The sequence below is a fragment of the Pinus tabuliformis genome, chromosome 2_1 (genome assembly GCF_031772625.1).
Source record: "Pinus tabuliformis cultivar Carrire ecotype Pingquan chromosome 2_1, CPIR1, whole genome shotgun sequence".
NCBI classification, from domain to species: Eukaryota; Viridiplantae; Streptophyta; class Pinopsida; order Pinales; family Pinaceae; genus Pinus; species Pinus tabuliformis.
Window position 1 is genome coordinate 932,520,794 of NC_142299.1, and position 19,643 is coordinate 932,540,436.

Genomic DNA, 19,643 nt, shown 5'->3' on the forward strand with positions numbered 1-19,643 from the left:
CACGTGTGCCAAGAACAGATGACACAGTGGTGGTAGAAGACTAGTTTCCTGATGAGCACATGTTTGTTGTGACCGTGAAAACACTGTGGTACGCAGATGTCGCAAGTTACTTAGCAGTGGGAAAACTAACCAAACACCTGACACCCAAAGAAAGAAAATTAATAGTGCAACGCAACACTTTGTTCTCCTGGATTGGAGGATACCTCTTTCACACAGGAGCCGATATGCATATCCACAGGTGTATCAGGGAAGACGAAATCTACGATATCCTAAAATCCTGCCACAATGGACCTTGCAGTGGACACTTTGCAGACCACAGGAATGGACATAAAATCTTACAAATGGACTATTATTGGCCCACGATTTTTAAGGACGCCAAGAAATTTTTCCAAGCATGTGACAGCTGCCAAAGAATGGGCCGCCCTGGCCAGTCTGATGAGATGCCCCTACATCCACAGTTAGTCATCGAACCTTTTGAATGTTGGGCATTAGATTTCATTGGCCCAATAAATCCATCATCTAATCAAAAGTCATATATACTAGTTGCAACGGAATACGTGACTAAATGGGTGGAGGCAGTAGCATTACCAAGAGCAACAAAGGACATAGTAATCCACTTACTTTTCGAAATTTTTGTGCGGTATGGCTTGCCCAGAGAAATAATTACATATGGAGGGCCACAATTTGTAGGTCATAAGATTGCTGCTACACTAAAAAATCATCACATTTTGCACAGAATCACATCTCCATACCACCCACAGGCAAACTGCCAGCTAGAAAGTACCAACAAAGTCATCGAGGCCATTCTAACAAAGACAGTTGCCTTGCATAGACGCGACTGGGCTACCCAATTGCCAGAAGCCCTGTGTGAATATCACACGACTTGGAGGAATACCACAAGATACTCCCCATATCATCTAGTGTTTGGTAAGGAACCTATCTTCCCCATAGAATTTGAAATTCAGACATTGAGAATAGCCCAAGAAGTAGGGCTGGGTTTGAATGAAGCACAGATTAATAGACTACAACAAATAAATGAATTGGATGGAATCTGGCTATCAGCTCTTCAGCATACTGGACTTATTCAACAACAAAGAGAAAAATAGCATGACACCCTCATCAAGAAAAATATATTCCACGAAGGTGATAGGGCACTTCTGTACGATTCCAAGTTCCAGGATTTCCCAGGCAAACTCCAGAATAGATGGTTAGGTCCCTATGAGATAAAAGAGGTAGACGATAATGGCACCCTTACATTAGCCACCATTGATGGATCTGGCTACTCTTTTAAATCAAATGGGAATCGGGTATGCCTCTACCACAAACCGCTTACAAGGGAATCCTTTTGCCAACAGATACGCGGAGATTCTATGATACAAATTCTCACTGAAGAAGGAAACTCTTTGACAACACCAGTCCCGTAAAGAATTCATTTTTGAAACCTGTACATACAATTGTTTTTCTTTCTATTTGATTGTATTTGCTTAGAACAGTAGAGATGATTGTTTGTCGGTTTTTTTTTCTTTTTTTCTTTATTCCTTTGTTGTTCCTTACAGGGAACAACTGTTGTTCCCTATAGGGAACAACACTTTTCGTGTGCATTTTTCTTTGTTGTTCCCTATAGGGAACATCAGTTTTCATGTGTATTTTTCTTTGTTGTTCCCTACAGGGAACATCTGTTGTTCCCTATGTTAGCCTTCTGTTGCAACAAGGTTTCATCTTTCATGATTGACATTTTTACATGCCAAATATGTCATACTTTGCAGGCTGTAGTGTTCCATATTTCCACAAAAATCCATGAAGTGTGCTAGCCCAAATGCCACTGCTATATTCCAATTTTGATGAGTTGTTCCAGTTTTGAAGAGTTTTTTAAGGGAGGTCCAAACAGTCTAACCTTGGTCTCCCTAGGTTTCAATTTCCTGTTTTAGAATGTAGAGAATGCATATTACCAAAAAGTTTAATCTTGGCAGATCTGTAGATAGGTAGAGAATCAAAGGGACCCAACTGCTTAATCTGGGACCTGGCAGAAATAAGTGTAGATTTAGATAGGAAATATTCAAAAGAAAAATTGTAAAGCTGGGTCTGCAAGTCTAAGTACACCCAAATCAAAAGAAGAAAAAATGTTAGGTGGGTAGGCTAGGTAGGTAGCTGTGAGGTTGCAGAATGATGATTTATGATCAATTTTGTGTTACAAAGTGTTTTATCTCTTCAGATCACAGTGCAGACAGTTTTTCATCTGGAGGAGCTCAAGCTGGATATCACTAACTTCCCCTTCTTCTAATTCCCCAAGTCACTTACTAATTTCCCCAAAAGAGGTCAAGATCTGCTTGATTCCTCTTAGTTTCATCATTTTCCATGCCATTTGCCTTAGTGAAGATCTGCTTCGCTCAAGGATTTCATTTCTTTACAAGTTCTTTTTCCCAAAATTAGCCTAAGGTTCCCCACCTTAGCGCCTGCTTATCATCACCATATTAACCACTAACTCTACTATATAACTCCCCATCAGTTTTTCCCCTTCCCCTACTAAAAATATGTATATAAAACTCCCCTATGTAAATATCCCCTCCCTGGCAATATAGCCATATTTTCTAAGTGAGGGAAAAAATAGTCCTTCTGGGGTTGTTTTTAGCCCATCCGTGTCATAGCAGGAGTTAGATGACACCTGGTCATGCTAATAGCCTCCCCCCTAGCCCTAAAAATCCTCAAAAAACCCACACTTCGCCCTTATCCTAAGTTTTTGTGCATAAATACATTAACCCGCGCTCATTAAACCCTGTAACCCACTTTCCCTAAGTCTAAAAACCCCCTTCGCGCTATATTTATATCGGAATATTCCCACGGATATCCCCGCCCACTAACCCGCCGTCGTCCTGTCCTTCCCGCCAGCCGTCCGATCGTCATGCACCCAAATCAACGACTGGCGGGCCTTCCTGTCCCCCGACGCGCCCGAAGGTTAGCATCCAGGAGATGGGCGGTATTACCGCCGTACTCCCGCCACGCGTCGCCTTCTGGGCTGTGACAGAGCCCCTCCCTCCAAAACTACCCAGGCGCTAAGGCGGTGCTCCCAAAACCATTTACCACTCCTGCGCAATGACATCACCTGCCTGCGTCACCCCCCTGCCCAGTCACCATGACACGTCATCCGCCTGCGTGGCCTCCTGCCACATCATCAGATCTATCGTACAGCCACGTCACCTCCGTATGTGATGACGTCATCTTGCTGATGTCATCGCTGATGTCACCCGTCGTACAAAGTCCCGTCATGATGACGTCATCATCAGTTTTTAGCGCGAAGGGCGAAAATCGCACTCCGGAGCCCCGGAATCAGTTTATGAGGCAGTTTTTGCGCAAATCACTCATCGCTGGATAAATTAGGCCAGAATGGGGAATCTTTAGGGAATATTTTCATCATGCAGCCCCCAGCAAGCCCGAAAGGCGCCGAATGACCCGTTTTTCTTCGCGAAGCATTCAGGAAGGAGCCGAAGACAGTTTTAAGGAAGACAGAGCCGAACAGCGGCCATTAAATGTTGATTTAACGCATAGCACATCAGAACAGCATCCCAATTTATTGTCAAAGAGTATCAGAGAAGGAAGAAGAGCCAAAGAGTATCAGCCGAAGATTTTTTAGGGGCTCGAAGCACCTGAGCATTGATGAACCCCCTCAGCAAAGTCAAATTAAGAGGCGTAAGCCCATCCTTGCCCTCAAATCACAGTTAAAGCTTTAAATGCAGACAGACAGCAAAGAAGCAGAAACCCATACACATTTATTGCAGAAAACACTGCACCAAGCCACCGAGGACTACATCATTTACTCAGTTTTGATACGGCCGCCCTCAGCGCAGCCCGAGATATTTTCATGCATTTATTTCTGATAGAATTAGGTCAAATTAATCATTTTTTATGACCTGTTTTAGGTCAAGATGTAAAAAAAATAAGTTGTAGAGAGTTTTTCCCCTATATATACCGCTCTCTACATTGTTTCAAGCATTGGTCAATTGAGAATTTTCACTAGAGACTCGCATTGTATACCTGAGTTTTTTCTATTACCAAAGATTGTTGAAAGCTTGGAGAGCAAACTGCCTGTTGTTAATGAATGTTTTGAAGAAATGAAAATGGAATTCTTGTGCTGCAGCCTAAAACAATAAGTGCATCTTACCTCTGTTTTATTATTTACCACCGTCTAAATAGCAGGAAGAAAGAATAGCTTAGAATTTGTTTAAATACACTCTATGCTCAATTTCTGCTATTTCAGTATGTTTTCCTCTGAATGAATTGGTTATGAATATGAATTCCTCCTGGCTCATATTTACCCCTATTCACCTGTGTTTGCCAATTATCTAGGGATTCTTAAATGCCCCTAGGTAGAGCTCTGTTACCTACATCTGTTAAGCTGATTGGGAGATTCTTAACTGCCTCTCGTTACTTAGCATTCTTTCCATCATTTAAACCTGAAACATTGTTTCATGCGCAGCTATCTTGCTCCATTTTTCCCTTATTGTGATCGAAGAAATGCACCAGCTTTTCTCCCCCTCGACTCCATGCCCAATGGTTTGAAACTTTCAGACTATGCCTTGCCTCTCTACCTGAAAACATCAATTTTCCCACCAAAAACAAAACAAAAACCCTCTGAACTCAAAACCTAGCCTAAAATCCTTTTCAACAAAGCTAAATCTCAAAGAGAGAGCCCTCTCTGATTGCAGGTGAGCTAGAACCTGCAGTCCAAAGTTAGTTTGTGGTTACCTCGGCCGTATCCCTTTTTACAACCTGGGGACAACCTGAGTGACAACATAATGGTGACTCCATTGGAGACCATCCTCAGTTAAATTTCATGAAGAAGGTTGGAAAGATCCCCTAAAAAGGTCAATTTTCTAATTGCTGTATATTTCTTAAAACTACAGATGAAGCCTGAATGTCAGCCAGGAAGCCTTTGAAACCGTTTCTGTTTTACATTAGCAGAAGTAAATAAAAGCTGCTTCAGTCAATCTTCATGCGAGTTTTAAGATATACACAGCCATTCCAAAATCTGATCTGTCCCTTGTTAATTACAAAAATATTCCCATAAAAATACCCAAAAAACAATTCGGAAGCTGGCTCCCAAGAAGAATCCACAATATACAAGGCCAAATCCCGATCCAAACGCTCCAGCTGTTTTTGAAAACCCTAACATAATTCCGAAAATCCTTAGGAAGCAAGAAAGACAGGAAAATTTCGCTGATTTAAGTCCTGAAATAGCTTACTCTAGCTGTATTCAGACTCTTGTCAAGGTTTTGTTTCGTTCGACCCCTGTTTCCCCTAGTTCATCATCTACACCTCGAACTCCTCCTTCCACACCTTCATTCAATGCACATACTACCACTACTGTGGTTTCCAGCTTTCCAGTTACTCCTGTGATCCCCGTTACTCCAGTTGTTCCATTTATCCCCGTTGTCCCACTTATCCCTACCAATATGGCTAATAGATATGCACCCCTGCAATTACCTGCTAATGCTGGAGCTTTACCTCAAGAGTACCAATCTAAAATCACATATTTTGATAGTAATGGCCCTTTTACTGCCATTCAGCATACTAAAAATATGCAAAACTATTTTGAAAACTACGAAATAGATGATGATAGCGTGAGAATGAGAATTTTTGTTCAGAGTCTGACAGGTGATGTGAGAACTTGGTTCAGATCACTTGCTGCAAATTCGATAACCACCCCAGATGAGCTTTACCAATCCTTTACCAACAGATGGGAGAAAAAGAAAGACCCCTTGCACATACTGGCCGAATATGATACAATCAAACGAGGTCCTCAAGAGACTATTTTGGAGTACTGTGCAAGATTCAATAATGTTTACAACGCAATACCACAGAACCTAAGGCCTCTCCCTGATCTAGCCTTGTACAAATTTCTGGATGGTTTTGACCTTGATATGGCATATCAGTTAAAAGAAAGAGCTCCTCAGACCCTTGCAGACATGCAAAATGTTGCTGTCAGCATAGAAGCCAATTTAATTGCCAAAAGAAATAGAGCTAGAATGGAAAGAAGAACCACCTTTAAGGAAGAACCCTCAGCCTTTGATCAAAAGCTTGATTCTATTATCAATGGCCTACAAAGGCTAGGAGAAAGAGTAGAAAATGTTGAGAGAAAAGCATCATGGGAAGGACAACAGTCCAATACCATAAGGAATCCAAATTTTAGGAAAACGCAGAACACAAATGCTGGTAGGTCTACCCAAGACCATGACATAAGACCCCCTTTTCAAGACAACTATGTTGAAGGATCTACTTCTAGTGAACCCATAGAGGACACTCACATGAACCTGATGGATCTAAAGGGTGAGCACCAAACTGTCCTGTCCCGAGAAGACCAAAATGAACTCGATTACAATTAGTTTCAAACTAAATCTGGTGAGTCTTTTGATTTTAAACAAGGATATGATACTGCTGTGTATGAAGTACACAAACAATATAAGATGAGAACTAGGACCATTGACATTTCGGAACCTAGTAAAACAAAGGATGGCAAACAGCCCAACAAGACCAAAGGCAAGGCTACCATAACAGAACCCGTTGATACAAATGTTCCAAACCTGCATCAAGTGACTGTAGAAGACATAACAGAAATACAGCCTTCCAAAGATCAGCCCTTGCCACCTTCTCCCTCAAAACAAAGCTTGAACAGTGTTCCAAAAAACTTTCCTGAAACTAAAAAACCGCAAGCTATCAGTCCTCATAACGCTGATAAACAAGAGCAAATCGAAGATAATTTAAATGAAAAGGAAAAAACTGCCTTTATCAACACCAAGACTCCATTGGAAAAACCATTTAATTTAGAGGCAGAAATATCTAAGTTGAAAATATCCATCCCCCTCTCAGAACTTGCCAAACACGATGTATATAGGCAACAAATTCAAAGGTCACTTCAAATTCCAGAAAACAAGGACGATGTAAATGTTTTGGATGATTCCCCTAAACTGTTGTTTGGTCCAGAAGTTAATGGAAAGTCAACACATGGACCTGTCCCACCCTTTTATGTCAGTCTGCATACACATGACAAAGTTTTACACAATGCTATGTTTGACTCAGGGGCATCGCACAATCTAATGCCCAAAGCAATTATGGAAAAACTGAACCTTGATGTTACAATACCTTACAAAGACTTGTACTCATTTGACTCAAGTCAAGTGAAATGTCTAGGCCTCATCAAAGACTTGTGTGTCTCTTTAGTTCAATATCTGAATAAGACCATCCTCATGGATGTGGTAGTTGCTAACATTCCACCAAAATACGGTATGCTCCTATCAAGATCATGGAGAGCAAAGCTTCAAGGATCCCTTCAATTAGACCTTTCCTATGCCACCATTTCAGTCTTTGGGCAACCAAAGAGACTGTATAGAGAAACGCTCATGAAATATGTGGTAAGTAGTGAGAGCAAGCCAGAAAATTTTCCCATTTACTCAATCCATTCCAATATGAATTCCTTTATTTTGTTTAATGACGACACAAATTCTCCAACCAAGAATGAGCCCTTGGCCCAAGAACAACAAGCACAAATTAATGAAGAATCAGTTGCACACACTGATGAAACTGTCACAACAGTTATTGCAACCAGTATGCAAGAAGAACCTCCCCAAACAGAAATTTCAAAACTGCCCAATCCTAAGTTGATTGACACTTTAGGCATCAACCACAAGCAAGAAATCACATGGTATTTAGAATTTGATGGCTCTGTTAACAAGTTGGGAGCAGGGGCAGGTGTTTGGATTCACAACACATGTAACAATCATGCAGAAGGCCATGCCTATAGACTGAATTTTAAATGCACAAATAACATGGCAGAGTATGAGGCTTTGTTGTTAGGCCTTAAAATGCTCAAAGAACTAGGAGCTGCTAAAGTGTCTATTTTAGGAGACTTTGATTTAATCATACAACAGATGAAAGGTAATTTTGTTACCAATGACAATAGAATGAGAGCCTATAGGACTGCTGCCACTAATATACTCAATGCATTCACTGAATTCAAGCTTGACAAAATTTCAAGAGAACACAACATTCATGCACACAGCCTAGCCACCTTTGCTAGTACATGCAAGCTTCCTTTTGACCCAAACCATCACTTCATAGCTGAAATAAAACATAGGTCCGTTGTCCCAAATAACGTTAAAGATTGGCAAGTGTTCGAAAATGATGCCTAGATCAATAATTTCCTCACCCTTGAGCATGAGTTTTCGAAAATCAACATTGACATGGATGCTATGACATATCCAGAACAGCAAACAAATGAGAATCAGCAAACAGTAACAGCTGCAACAGCCAAACAAATCCTGAAACCAACTATTTTTGACAAAGAAAACATAGAACACCTGAAACAAATGCATTTGGAAGAAATTGACAAAGCAGAGGCAAAAATCATTGAACTGAAAGATAACTTTCTGCCTGCTGGCCTAACCCCATTAGAAGACATGTTTGACGCCAATGACGTTCCTAGAAAGCCAAAATTGCAACCCATTAACATTGATATAGAGGAACACAACATTGGGACGGCAGAAAATCTAAAAATGATCAAACTATCCAAAAATTTACCACCTGATCAAAAGCCCAAGTACATTGACCTATTCAAATAATTTCAGGATGTATTTGCTTGGAGCTATGAGGATTTGAAATCCTATGACACCTCGGTGATCCAACACACAATCCCCTTAAAATCGAACCAGAAACCCTTCAAGCAGAAACTTAGAAGAATCAGCCCTATGCTTCTTCCCCCAATTGAGAAGGAAGTAAAGAGGATGTTTGAAGCAGGCATCATAGCACCCATCAGATTTTTTGAATGGGTTTCCAATCTTGTTCCTACAAGAAAAAAGACAGGTGAAATCAAACTTTGTGTAGATCTCAGAAATTTAAACCAAGTCTCCTTAAAAGACCATTACCCTTTGCCTAAAATGGATCACATCTTGCAGAGAGTAGTGGGGTCATCTAGAATTTCTTTGCTAGATGGTTTTTCAGGTTTCAACCAAATACTTGTTCACCCGGACGACCAAGACAAAATAGCTTTTACCACACCCTGGGGAACATTTAAGTATGTGAAGATGCCATTTGGTCTTAAAAACGCTGGTGCAACTTTTCAACGAGAAATGGACATTGCATTTGCAAAAGAAATACATGACTTCCTAGTTGTTTATCTTGATGACTTGACCCCATTTTCCAAATCTGATGAAGAACACCTCAAGCATCTTAGGCAAATTTTTATGACATGTAGGAAATATGGCATTTCCTTGAACCCCAAAAAGTCTCTCTTTGGCCTTGAAGAAGGCAAGTTACTTGGCCATATCATATCAAAAGATGGGATCAAAATTGACCCTGAAAGAATCCAGGCCATCCTCCAAATTCCATATCGAAGAAACATAAAAGAGCTACAAGCGTTCCTTGGGAAAACCAACTTCCTAAGAAGATTTATCCCAAATCTAGCTGAATTAATAAGACTGTTAAGCAACATGTTAAAAAAGGATGCCAAGGTAAGATGGTCCCTGGAAACCAAGCAAGCATTCGAAATTATCAAATCGACATTGACACAAACCCCTGTACTCACCAGTCCACAGTTTGACAAAGATTTTATCATATTTTCGTTTGCATCTGATCACACGATAGCAGCTGTCCTTTTACAGAAGGATGAACAGGGAGCTGAAAAACCGATTGCATTTTTCAGCCGAGCCTTAAGAGACGCCCCTTTGAAATACCCAATCATGGAAAAGCAGGCCTACGCACTGGTTAAGGCCATCAAGGATTTCAGAGTGTACATTTTATGTTCACATGTGATTGCCTATGTCCCACACGCTGTTGTAAAAGACATATTGACCCAAGAGGGATTAGAAGGCAAAAGAGGCAAGTGGATTGCAAGAATCCTTGAGTATGATATAGAAATAAAACCAACCAAGCTGATAAAGGGACAAGGTTTAGCTAAACTGATGTCCGAAACAAACTTTCAAGCCCTAGACATAAACCAGCTGGACAATGAACCGGAGCTGGCGACTCCACAGATCAGTGAAATATTTCTGCAATGCCCTTGGTATAGTGATATTTTCTTTGTATTGTTAAACCTATGTGCTCCCCCAGGATTGTCTAGAACCAAGAAAAGATTTGTGAAAATGAAGGCTTTAAAGTTTTGTGTTATAGATGGTGCATTATTTTGGAGAAATCATGAAGGTATACTGCTTAATTGTTTAACCATGAATGAAACTAACAATGTCATGAAAAAATTCCATGCAGGTGATTGTGGAGGACATCTATATTGGAAGTCCACTGTTGATAAAATTCTAAGGGCTGGTTTCTATTGGCCCTCTCTTTTTGCAGATGTAAAGAAGTTTTCCATGTCCTGTCACAAATGCCAAATTTTTGAGGGCAAGAGAAAGTTGTTACCCCTACCCTTGAAACCCATCTCAACCGAACAACCTTTTCAACAATGGGGTCTTGACTTCATTGGAGAAATCCATCCCTCTTCCTCAGGCCAGCACAAATGAGTCCTAACAGCCACTGACTATTTCACCAAGTGGGTTGAAGCCATTCCCTCCAGACAAGCCAATGACACCATCATTATCCAATTCCTTGAGTGCAATATCCTGTCTAGATTTGGCTACCCTGAGAAAATCATCACTGACAATGCCGCTGCCTTTAAGTCCAAAAAGATGATCAATTTTTGCCACAGATTTCATATTACTTTGGGCCACTCTACAGCTTATTACCCTCAGGGTAATGGCTTGGTCGAATCATCTAACAAAAGCCTCATCAACATCATAAAGAAAGTGATAGAAGAAAACAAGAAGAACTGGCACAAAAAGCTGGTAAATGCCCTGTGGGTAGACAGACTCTCAAGCAAAAGATCCATTGGGATGAGCCCTTATGAGCTAGTATATGGCATGGAGGCTAAATTTCCTTCATCCTTGGGCATTCCTACTATCAAATTGTTACAAGAAATTCAGGCTGAACCAAATGACATTCAAAGGAGAATCAATCAGACCATTCATCTTCAACAAACCATAGAACAAGTTTATGAAAGGGCTCAAATTTTGCAAGAAAAGCTTAAAAAGATGTTTGATAAGAGAGCTAAAGCTGAGGATTTCAATATTGGTGACAAAGTTCTGAGATGTGACTCAAGAAGGGAAGACAAGGGCAAACATGCCAAGTTTGATTTTTTATGGAAAGGACCATTGATTATTTCTGCTGTTCAGGAAAATAACACATATTTTCTCAGATCTATAGAGGACAGCACTGTTGAAGAAGGCCCTGTCAATGGTCGTATGCTGAAGCATTAGCATGACCCCTTTTAAGGGACACAATGCAGTTTTGTATATATCTTTGTACAGTGTTGTGTGTATATATCAACACTCTGTTTTTATTTTTGTATAAGCAGGCCGATTGTTTAAGGAAAAGCAGTAAATTTGTGAAAGACACAGTTTTTAAAGCTCTGTTTCTACACTAGTTTTCAGCAAAGTATCAAGAGAAAAAATTGTCACATTACAAGCAATTCATGGTAGAAAAGAACTATTTGCAGTCATTGTGCATAATTATCAAGCACGCGGAAGAAAGCAGGTGATGTTACACAATTCACAGTAATTCAGTTGAGGAGGAGGTTGTTCATAGTTCAAAGTTTTACATTTTTAGCAGCCAGAACAAATGTTTCCAGTCTACAGCAACCATAGAAGATCAAGGCAGTCTGACCTGTTGTTCTTGACTTTTCACAAGGAAAAGCCATCCCCAAGTGGAGCCACTGTTAGCCTCCTGTTGCAACAGGGTTTCATCTTTCATGATTGACATTTTTACATGCCAAATATGTCATACTTTGCAGGCTGCAGTGTTCCATATTTCCACAAAAAGCCATGAAGTGTGCTAGTCCAAATGCCACTGCTATATTCCAATTTTGATGAGTTGTTCCAGTTTTGAAGAGTTTTTTAAGGGAGGTCCAAACAGTCTAACCTTGGTCTCCCTAGGTTTCAATTTCCTGTTTTAGAATGTAGAGAATGCATCTGACCAAACAGTTTAATCTTGGCAGATCTGTAGATAGGTAGAGAATCAAAGGGACCCAACTGCTTAATCTGGGCCCTGACAGAAATAAGTGTAGATTTAGATAGGAAATATTCAAAAGAAAAATTGTAAAGCTGGGTCTGCAAGTCTAAGTGCACCTAAATCAAAAGAAGAAAAAATGTTAGGTGAGTAGGCTGGGTAGGTAGCTATGAGGTTGCAGAATGATGATTTATGATCAGTTTTGTGTTACAAAGTGTTTTATCTCTTCAGATCACAGTGCAAACAGTTTTTCATCTGGAGGAGCTCAAGCTAGATATCACTAACTTCCCCTTCTTCTAATTCCCCAAGTCACTTACTAATTTCCCCAAAAGAGGTCAATATCTGCTTGATTCCTCTTAGTTTCATCATTTTCCATGCCATTTTCCTTAGTGAAGATCTGCTTCGCTCAAGGATTTCATTTCTTTACAAGTTATTTTTCCCAAAATTAGCCTAAGGTCCCCCACCTTAGCGCCTGCTTATCATCACCATATTAACCACTAACTCTACTATATAACTCCCCATCAGTTTTTCCCCTTCCCCTACTAAAAATATTTATATAAAACTCCCCTATGTAAATATCCCCTCCCTGGCAATATAGCCATATTTTCTAAGTCAGGGAAAAAATAGTCCTTCTGGGGCTGTTTTTAGCCCATCCATGTCATAGCAGGAGTTAGATGACACCTGGTCATGCTAATAGCCTCCCCCCCTAGCCCTAAAAATCCTCAAAAAATCCACACTTCGCACTTATCCTAAGTTTTTGTGCATAAATACATTAACCCGCGCTCATTAAACCATGTAACCCATTTTCCCTAAGTCTAAAAACCCCCGCCGCACTATATTTAAATCAGAATATTCCCACGGATATCCCCGCCCACTAACCCGCCGTCGCCCCGTCCTTCCCGCCAGCCGTCCGATCGTCCTGTGCCCAGATAAACGACTGGCAGGCCTTCCTGTCCCCTGACGCGCCCGAAGGTTAGCGTCCGGGAGATGGGCGGTATTGCCGCCGTACTCCTGCCACGCGTCGCCTTCTGGGCTGTGGCGGAGCCCCTCCCTCCAAAACCGCCCAGGCGCTAAGGTGGTGCGCCCAAAACCATTTACCAATCATGCGCAATGACGTCACCTGCCTGCGTCACCCCCCTACCCAGTCACCATGACACGTCATCCGCCTGCGTGGCCTCCTGCCACTGTACCGCCGAGTCACCTGCCACGTGTCCTGCCACATCATCAGATCTCTCGTACTGCCACGTCACCTTCGTACATGATGACGTCATCTTGCTGACGTCACCCGCCGTACAAAGTCCCGTCATGCTGACGTCATCATCAGTTTTTAGCGTGAAGGGCGAAAATCGCACTCCGGAGCCCCGGAATCAGTTTCTGAGGCAATTTTTGATGAGTGATTTGCGCAAATCGCTCATCGCTAGATAAATTAGGCCAGAATGGGGAATATTTTCATCATGCAGCCTCCAGCAAGCCCGAAAGGCGCTGAATGACCCGTTTTTCTTCGCGAAGCATTCAAAAAGGAGCCGAAGACAGTTTTAAGGAAGACAGAGCCGAACAGTGGCCATTAAATGCTGATTTAACGCATAGCACATCAGAACAACATCCCAATTTATTGTCAAAGAGTATCAGAGAAGGAAGAAGAGCCAAAGAGTATCAGCCGAAGATTTTTTAGGGGCTCGAAGCACTTGAGCATTGATGAACCCCCTCAGCAAAGTCAAATTAAGAGGCATAAGCCCATCCTTGCCCTCAAATCACAGTTAAAGCTTTAAATGTAGACAGACAGCAAAGAAGCAGAAACCCATACACATTTATTGCAGAAAACACTGCACCAAGCCACCGAGGACTACATCATTTACTCAGTTTTGATACGGCCGCCCTCAGCGCAGCCCGAGATATTTTCATGCATTTATTTATGATAGAATTAGGTCAAATTAATCATTTTTTATGACCTGTTTTAGGTCAAGATGTAAAAAAAAGCAGTTGTAGAGAGTTTTTCCCCTATATATACCGCTCTCTACATTGTTTCAAGCGTTGGTCAATTGAGAATTTTCACTAGAGACTCGCATTGTATACCTGAGTTTTTTCTATGACCAAAGATTGCTGAAAGCTTGGAGAGAAAACTGCCTGTTGTTAATGAATGTTTTGAAGAAATGAAGATGGAATTCTTGTGCTGCAGCCTGAAACAATAAGTGCATCTTACCTCTGTTTTATTGTTTACCACCGTCTAAATAGCAGGAAGAAAGAATAGCTTAGAATTTGTTTAAATACACTCTATGCTCAATTTCTGCTATTTCTGTATGTTTTCCTCTGAATGAATTGGTTATGAATATGAATTCCTCCTGGCTCATATTTACCCCTATTCACCTATGTTTGCCAATTATCTAGGGATTCTTAAATGCCCCTAGGTAGAGCTCTATTACCTACATCTGTTAAGCTGATTGGGAGATTCTTAACTGCCTCTCGTTACTTAGCATTCTTTCCATCATTTAAACCTGAAACATTGTTTCATGCGCAACTATCTTGCTCCATTTTTCCCTTATTGTGACCGAAGAAATGCACCAGCAGTTCTCCTCCTCGACTCCATGCCCAATGGTTTGAAACTTTCAGACTATGCCTTGCCTCTTTACCTGAAAACATCAATTTTCCCACCAAAAACAAAACAAAAACCCTTTGAACTCAAAACCTAGCCTAAAATCCTTTTCAACAAAGCTAAATTTGAAAGAGAGAGCCCTCTCTGATTGCAGGTGGGCTAGAACCTGCAGTCCAAAGTTGGTCTTTGGTTACCTCGGCCATATCCCTTTTTACAACCTGGGGACAACGTGAGTGATAACACCCTATAGGGAACAACACTTTTTGCGTGTATTTTTTTCTTTGTTGTTCCCTACAGGGAACAGCTGTTGTTCCCTATAGGGAACAACACTTTTTGCGTGTTTTTCTTTGTTGTTCCCTACAGGGAACAACTGTTGTTCCCTATAGGGAACAACACTTTTCGTGTGTGTTTTTCTTTGTTGTTCCCTATAGGGAACAGCTGTTGTTCCCTATAGGGAACAACACTTTTTGCGTGTGTTTTCTTTTGTTGTTCCCTTCAGGGAACAACACCTTGTGATTATTTTTTAGAACACCCTTTCTCCCCCTTGCATGATCATTCCTAGCCCATCCTAGTTCAATCTTTATGATCCTCTTTATGGCATAAAAGTGCAATACATATCTAAGGACAAGTATGGAGTCTACTGAAGTAGGCCAATATCTTGAATATTATCATCTTTAACAAGATTTCTTTGTGATGATCGAAAAAGAAAGGACACAATTAACTATATCACTTCATTGTCCTCATTTCCGCTATAAATGAAACTGATTGATTATTTTACCATGCTGGTTCTCCCCCATTTCATATAATTCTCTTTGTTTATTATCAATAAGATTATGGGTATATTTTTTTTTCTATTAATATGTTCAAACTTCTTCCGCCATCCCTACTCTTAAGGAGTACTGATCCACCCTTTATATATAAAATGGGGGGTGTTTAAAATAAATAAATAAATAAATAAATAAATAAATATATATATATATATATATATATATATATATATATATCTATATCTATATCTATATCTATCTATCTATATCTATATCTATATCTATCTATCTATCTATCTATATATATATATATATATATATCTATATATATATATATATATATATATACTCACTAACAATTTTATGATTTTTTTCCACAGATGGAGGATAGGGGGTCTCATCACAAGCCAGCCTACCATGATCATAAGGAAGGAGCGAAGTGGCATTCCCACTATGGCCACCACACTAGGGATATGATCAAATGGATGCATCAAGAAACAAAGTCCTTGGAACAGGAGGTCTCATCACGAGCCACCCTGACCATTTTCCCTACTTCCCAGTAAATGGCAGTGTTCATCTGGTTACCATGCTAGCACATTGGTCTCTACTATGGACATCATAATGCACTTCCCCAATTATACATAGAGGACCATGGCTCCCAAGGGTTAGAAAGCAACTCTGTCGAGGCTATGGATGCCTGCAGGCAACAGAAGCTCTGCTTATGGTATTGAAGTTTTATTTTCTACATCAATAATTATTACAATGCCTTCTTCTTATGTTTCTATTTTTTCTACGGAGAGATTATTTCCCTAACTTACCTTGAACCTTTATGCATGAGTTAATCTTTTAAAATCAATCACAACATTTTCAAGTGGAATAACGGCGGTAAAGTATCATCTCCTGCGTATGTTGTCCTTTTTCTTTATCGCATCACCTCATGACATCTTATCACTTATTAATAATTCTCGTTACATGCCTTGTTTTCATTACTCCAATATCCTTTTATGATCCTTTCATTAATGTATGTACCCTAACACTTTCATTACCCAATCCATCACCCCTGTACTTCACCGCCAACACGTCATCTTTTCATCCATTCAGTTGTAGGTGACCTATCATTTCGAGAGGGGGCAAGGACCTCCAGTATACTCATGTGTGCGCTTTCATCTTTTCATTTGATTTTATAGAATAATATGACGTCCCATAATCACAAAGTGTGTGGCATTATAACAGTCCTCTGAAATTTATGTTTATAAAACATCACCTGATAGAGCCATTACAACCATTTGTTGTTCCATCTCTCGGCTCTGCCCGTTGTTATGCTTTCTCCACTACACTAGTCATTTGCAAAATTCAAGCATCATGGGAGGAAGAACAGTGCGTCGAGAACCGTTAACACTGGTTGTCTCCGATGAAGCCAGGGAAATTCTAGCTCACACAAGATGGACATCATATTTTACAAGATTTCAACCTCCCAATGAGGAAATCGACATCGAAATTTTACAACATCTACAGAATGGACAATCCTTGGTAAGAGGTAGACAAATCACTGCAACAGATGCTGTGATAATAGAAGTGTCTGGGTTGCCAGTAGAAGGACCAATATGGGCTGACAAGAAATTAAGGCTACATGACGCTATGGAGGCTTTTAGGGATGAAGGACAAGAGCTAATCAAGAAGGGTAAAGGAATTTGGCCATCTTCTCTCGGAGATCCATGGGGATAATTGGCACGAATTGTCCAGAACTATATTACCTGCGATGGGCATAGAGACGTGGTAAGGCCGCAACAACTCAAACTTTTAGCAGTTTTAAAACAAAAATGCTCTATTAATTTGCATACACTGTTGAATTCATTATTGCATGTCACTGTCAAGAGGCTAAGATGATCTCAACATATAGAAATAGTAGTTAGCCACCATTTTCTGATCAGGTTAAGTTAGTCACAACCTTGCCCAACAACAACTAGTCTGGGATGATCTCATATCAGCCCTCGAAAGAGGTGAAAACCTGCCAGCACCTAACAATGTTCCAAAGAGAAAAAGGACTGCCCTTTCAGGAAACAAATCTCACAAACGCAGATGATCTACAAGGTTGAAGTCAAACCAGGGAACATCTCAAAATCCTCAAGGTAGCGCTAGTCAGCCCATAGAATTATCCAACCCAGTAAATGTACAAGACTTGTAACCAGAGTCAGGAGGACAAGATAACCCTGAACCAGAATCTGAGTAAGGCAGGGCATCCTAATGATGAATGAAGAAATGAAGTGGGGCCTCCTCCAACACCAAATATGAGTTCTCAAGACAATATTTTGCACGACTTCGAGGCAGGGATGGCCCAGGTCCTAGCCAACATGAACATCTATATGCAACCTGAAGAACCGCTTAATCCTAACTTAGGAGAAACCTAATCTCCAGGGAATTCTGGCTACACCAGAATTTTGTCTTCCTCAAAAGATATAAACTGTGAAGTGGAAATAGATACAGAGGCTATTTAGGAATTAGAGAACTAATCTGGTGACACGCTCCTAGTGGAAAACAATCATGAAGGTATAGACATAGAAAACATAGGCCAAGAAGAGGAAGCAGAGACATAGGTTATTCGGGAGTCTGAAAATCAATCTGGAGACATGTTCTTATTGGAACAAAGCCAGGGTGAACAACAGAGCTTTTTAGAGACATAAGCTATTAACGAGACTATTAGCAGACCAGTTACTCCTCAGAAAAGGTACATATCCATAATGAAATTGAAGAAGCTATGAAAAGAACACCAGAAGCCTCGTAAGAGGCTCCAAAGAAAAATAAAAGAAATCACAATGGGAAAGGTTCCGAACAATACCCCTGAGGTAGTAAATGTGGCCGTGCAAACAGAATTATATGAAGGTAGGGCTGCAGGAACTCAAACTGAGCTCATGCGTACTCAAAACAATTGTCACTCAAGAAGGACCACATGCAGATTTAGTAGACGTAGCTACTTAGATGGAGGTTTGGACCTCCTACAATAAAGAAGTAGAGACAGAATATATCCCCTCTTATAACATAGGCACTTAGACGAACATACAAGCCAAAGACATTATGACGCACCATGACCCCATTCTACTAAATCTTCAGGAGGAATTGGCACAAGCCCGACTCACATTGGAATGATTTGAACAAGAAACCATTTCCCGGTAGAAATATCAAGAGCTGCAGAAACAACTTCGGGAAATGACTATAACAGAGAGCGAGACTTTTGACAGGTGTAGAAAGGCAGAAGAAAAAATGGAGAAGATCAAGTTCAAGCTAGACAGAGTCATAAGTTAGACAAACACCATCTGCTCACTATATTCGGATGTCCTAGCATGCAGGTCTCCCGCCACCAATTATGCCTTGTTTTTATTAGAATGGTACCTGTTATTGAAAATCAAAGCCGTAAGAGCTGGTAAACCAATTGAATTAGGAACAATTGAAGATTTTATAAATTGCTGCAAGCAACATGGTGTAAAGGTCCAAAGGCTTCTTTGTGAGTTTTATCTGCACAATTTTATATTAGAGAACAAGGTGGAAAAGAACCCTAACCCTTTTGTAGGAGATGTTCAATTCTAGGCTTTTATTTCATTTGCAGTTAACCAACTCAAATGGTTTAAAGCTTATAATGCATTTCAAAGACAGGAACATGGATTGGATCTTTGGGTGAGAAGTGAACCTAAGCACCCCTTACAAATGTTTGCCAACCATAAGAGTCTGATGAAACGAGAAGGGGTGATTAAAACTTTAGGGCCCATACATAAGGAGATTGTGCAGAAAGGAATATCATATTTCCTCTCCATTCAAGAAAGATCTCTAACTGCATCTAAGATCAGATGGAAAATCTCCACTAATAGTATGAAAGATAGGGAACCATATAATTACAGAAATTTTAAAGCTACTGTGGCCCGTATGGTCACCTATAACAATCTTATTTTGAGAGAAGGACCTTATTGGTTAGGATGCCGATTTCGGAGCCGCATTATTTGGTATCCCCCTAAAGGGTATCGGGCTGACTACAAATTGCCTAAAGGAAAGGAAGGGCCCACCTTTGCGCTCCTGGCTCAACATCATGGTTTTAGACCAATTTTTTACACTTTCTCTCCAGCCTACTCCTTAACTGCACTGCATAAGAACTATTTACTTTCCATGAGGGCATGAAACAAGGTAAGCAGGGGAGTATGTTGAGTTATGACATGGGTATGTATTTACTCTTAATTCTATCACCTTTTTCCTCTTTTATT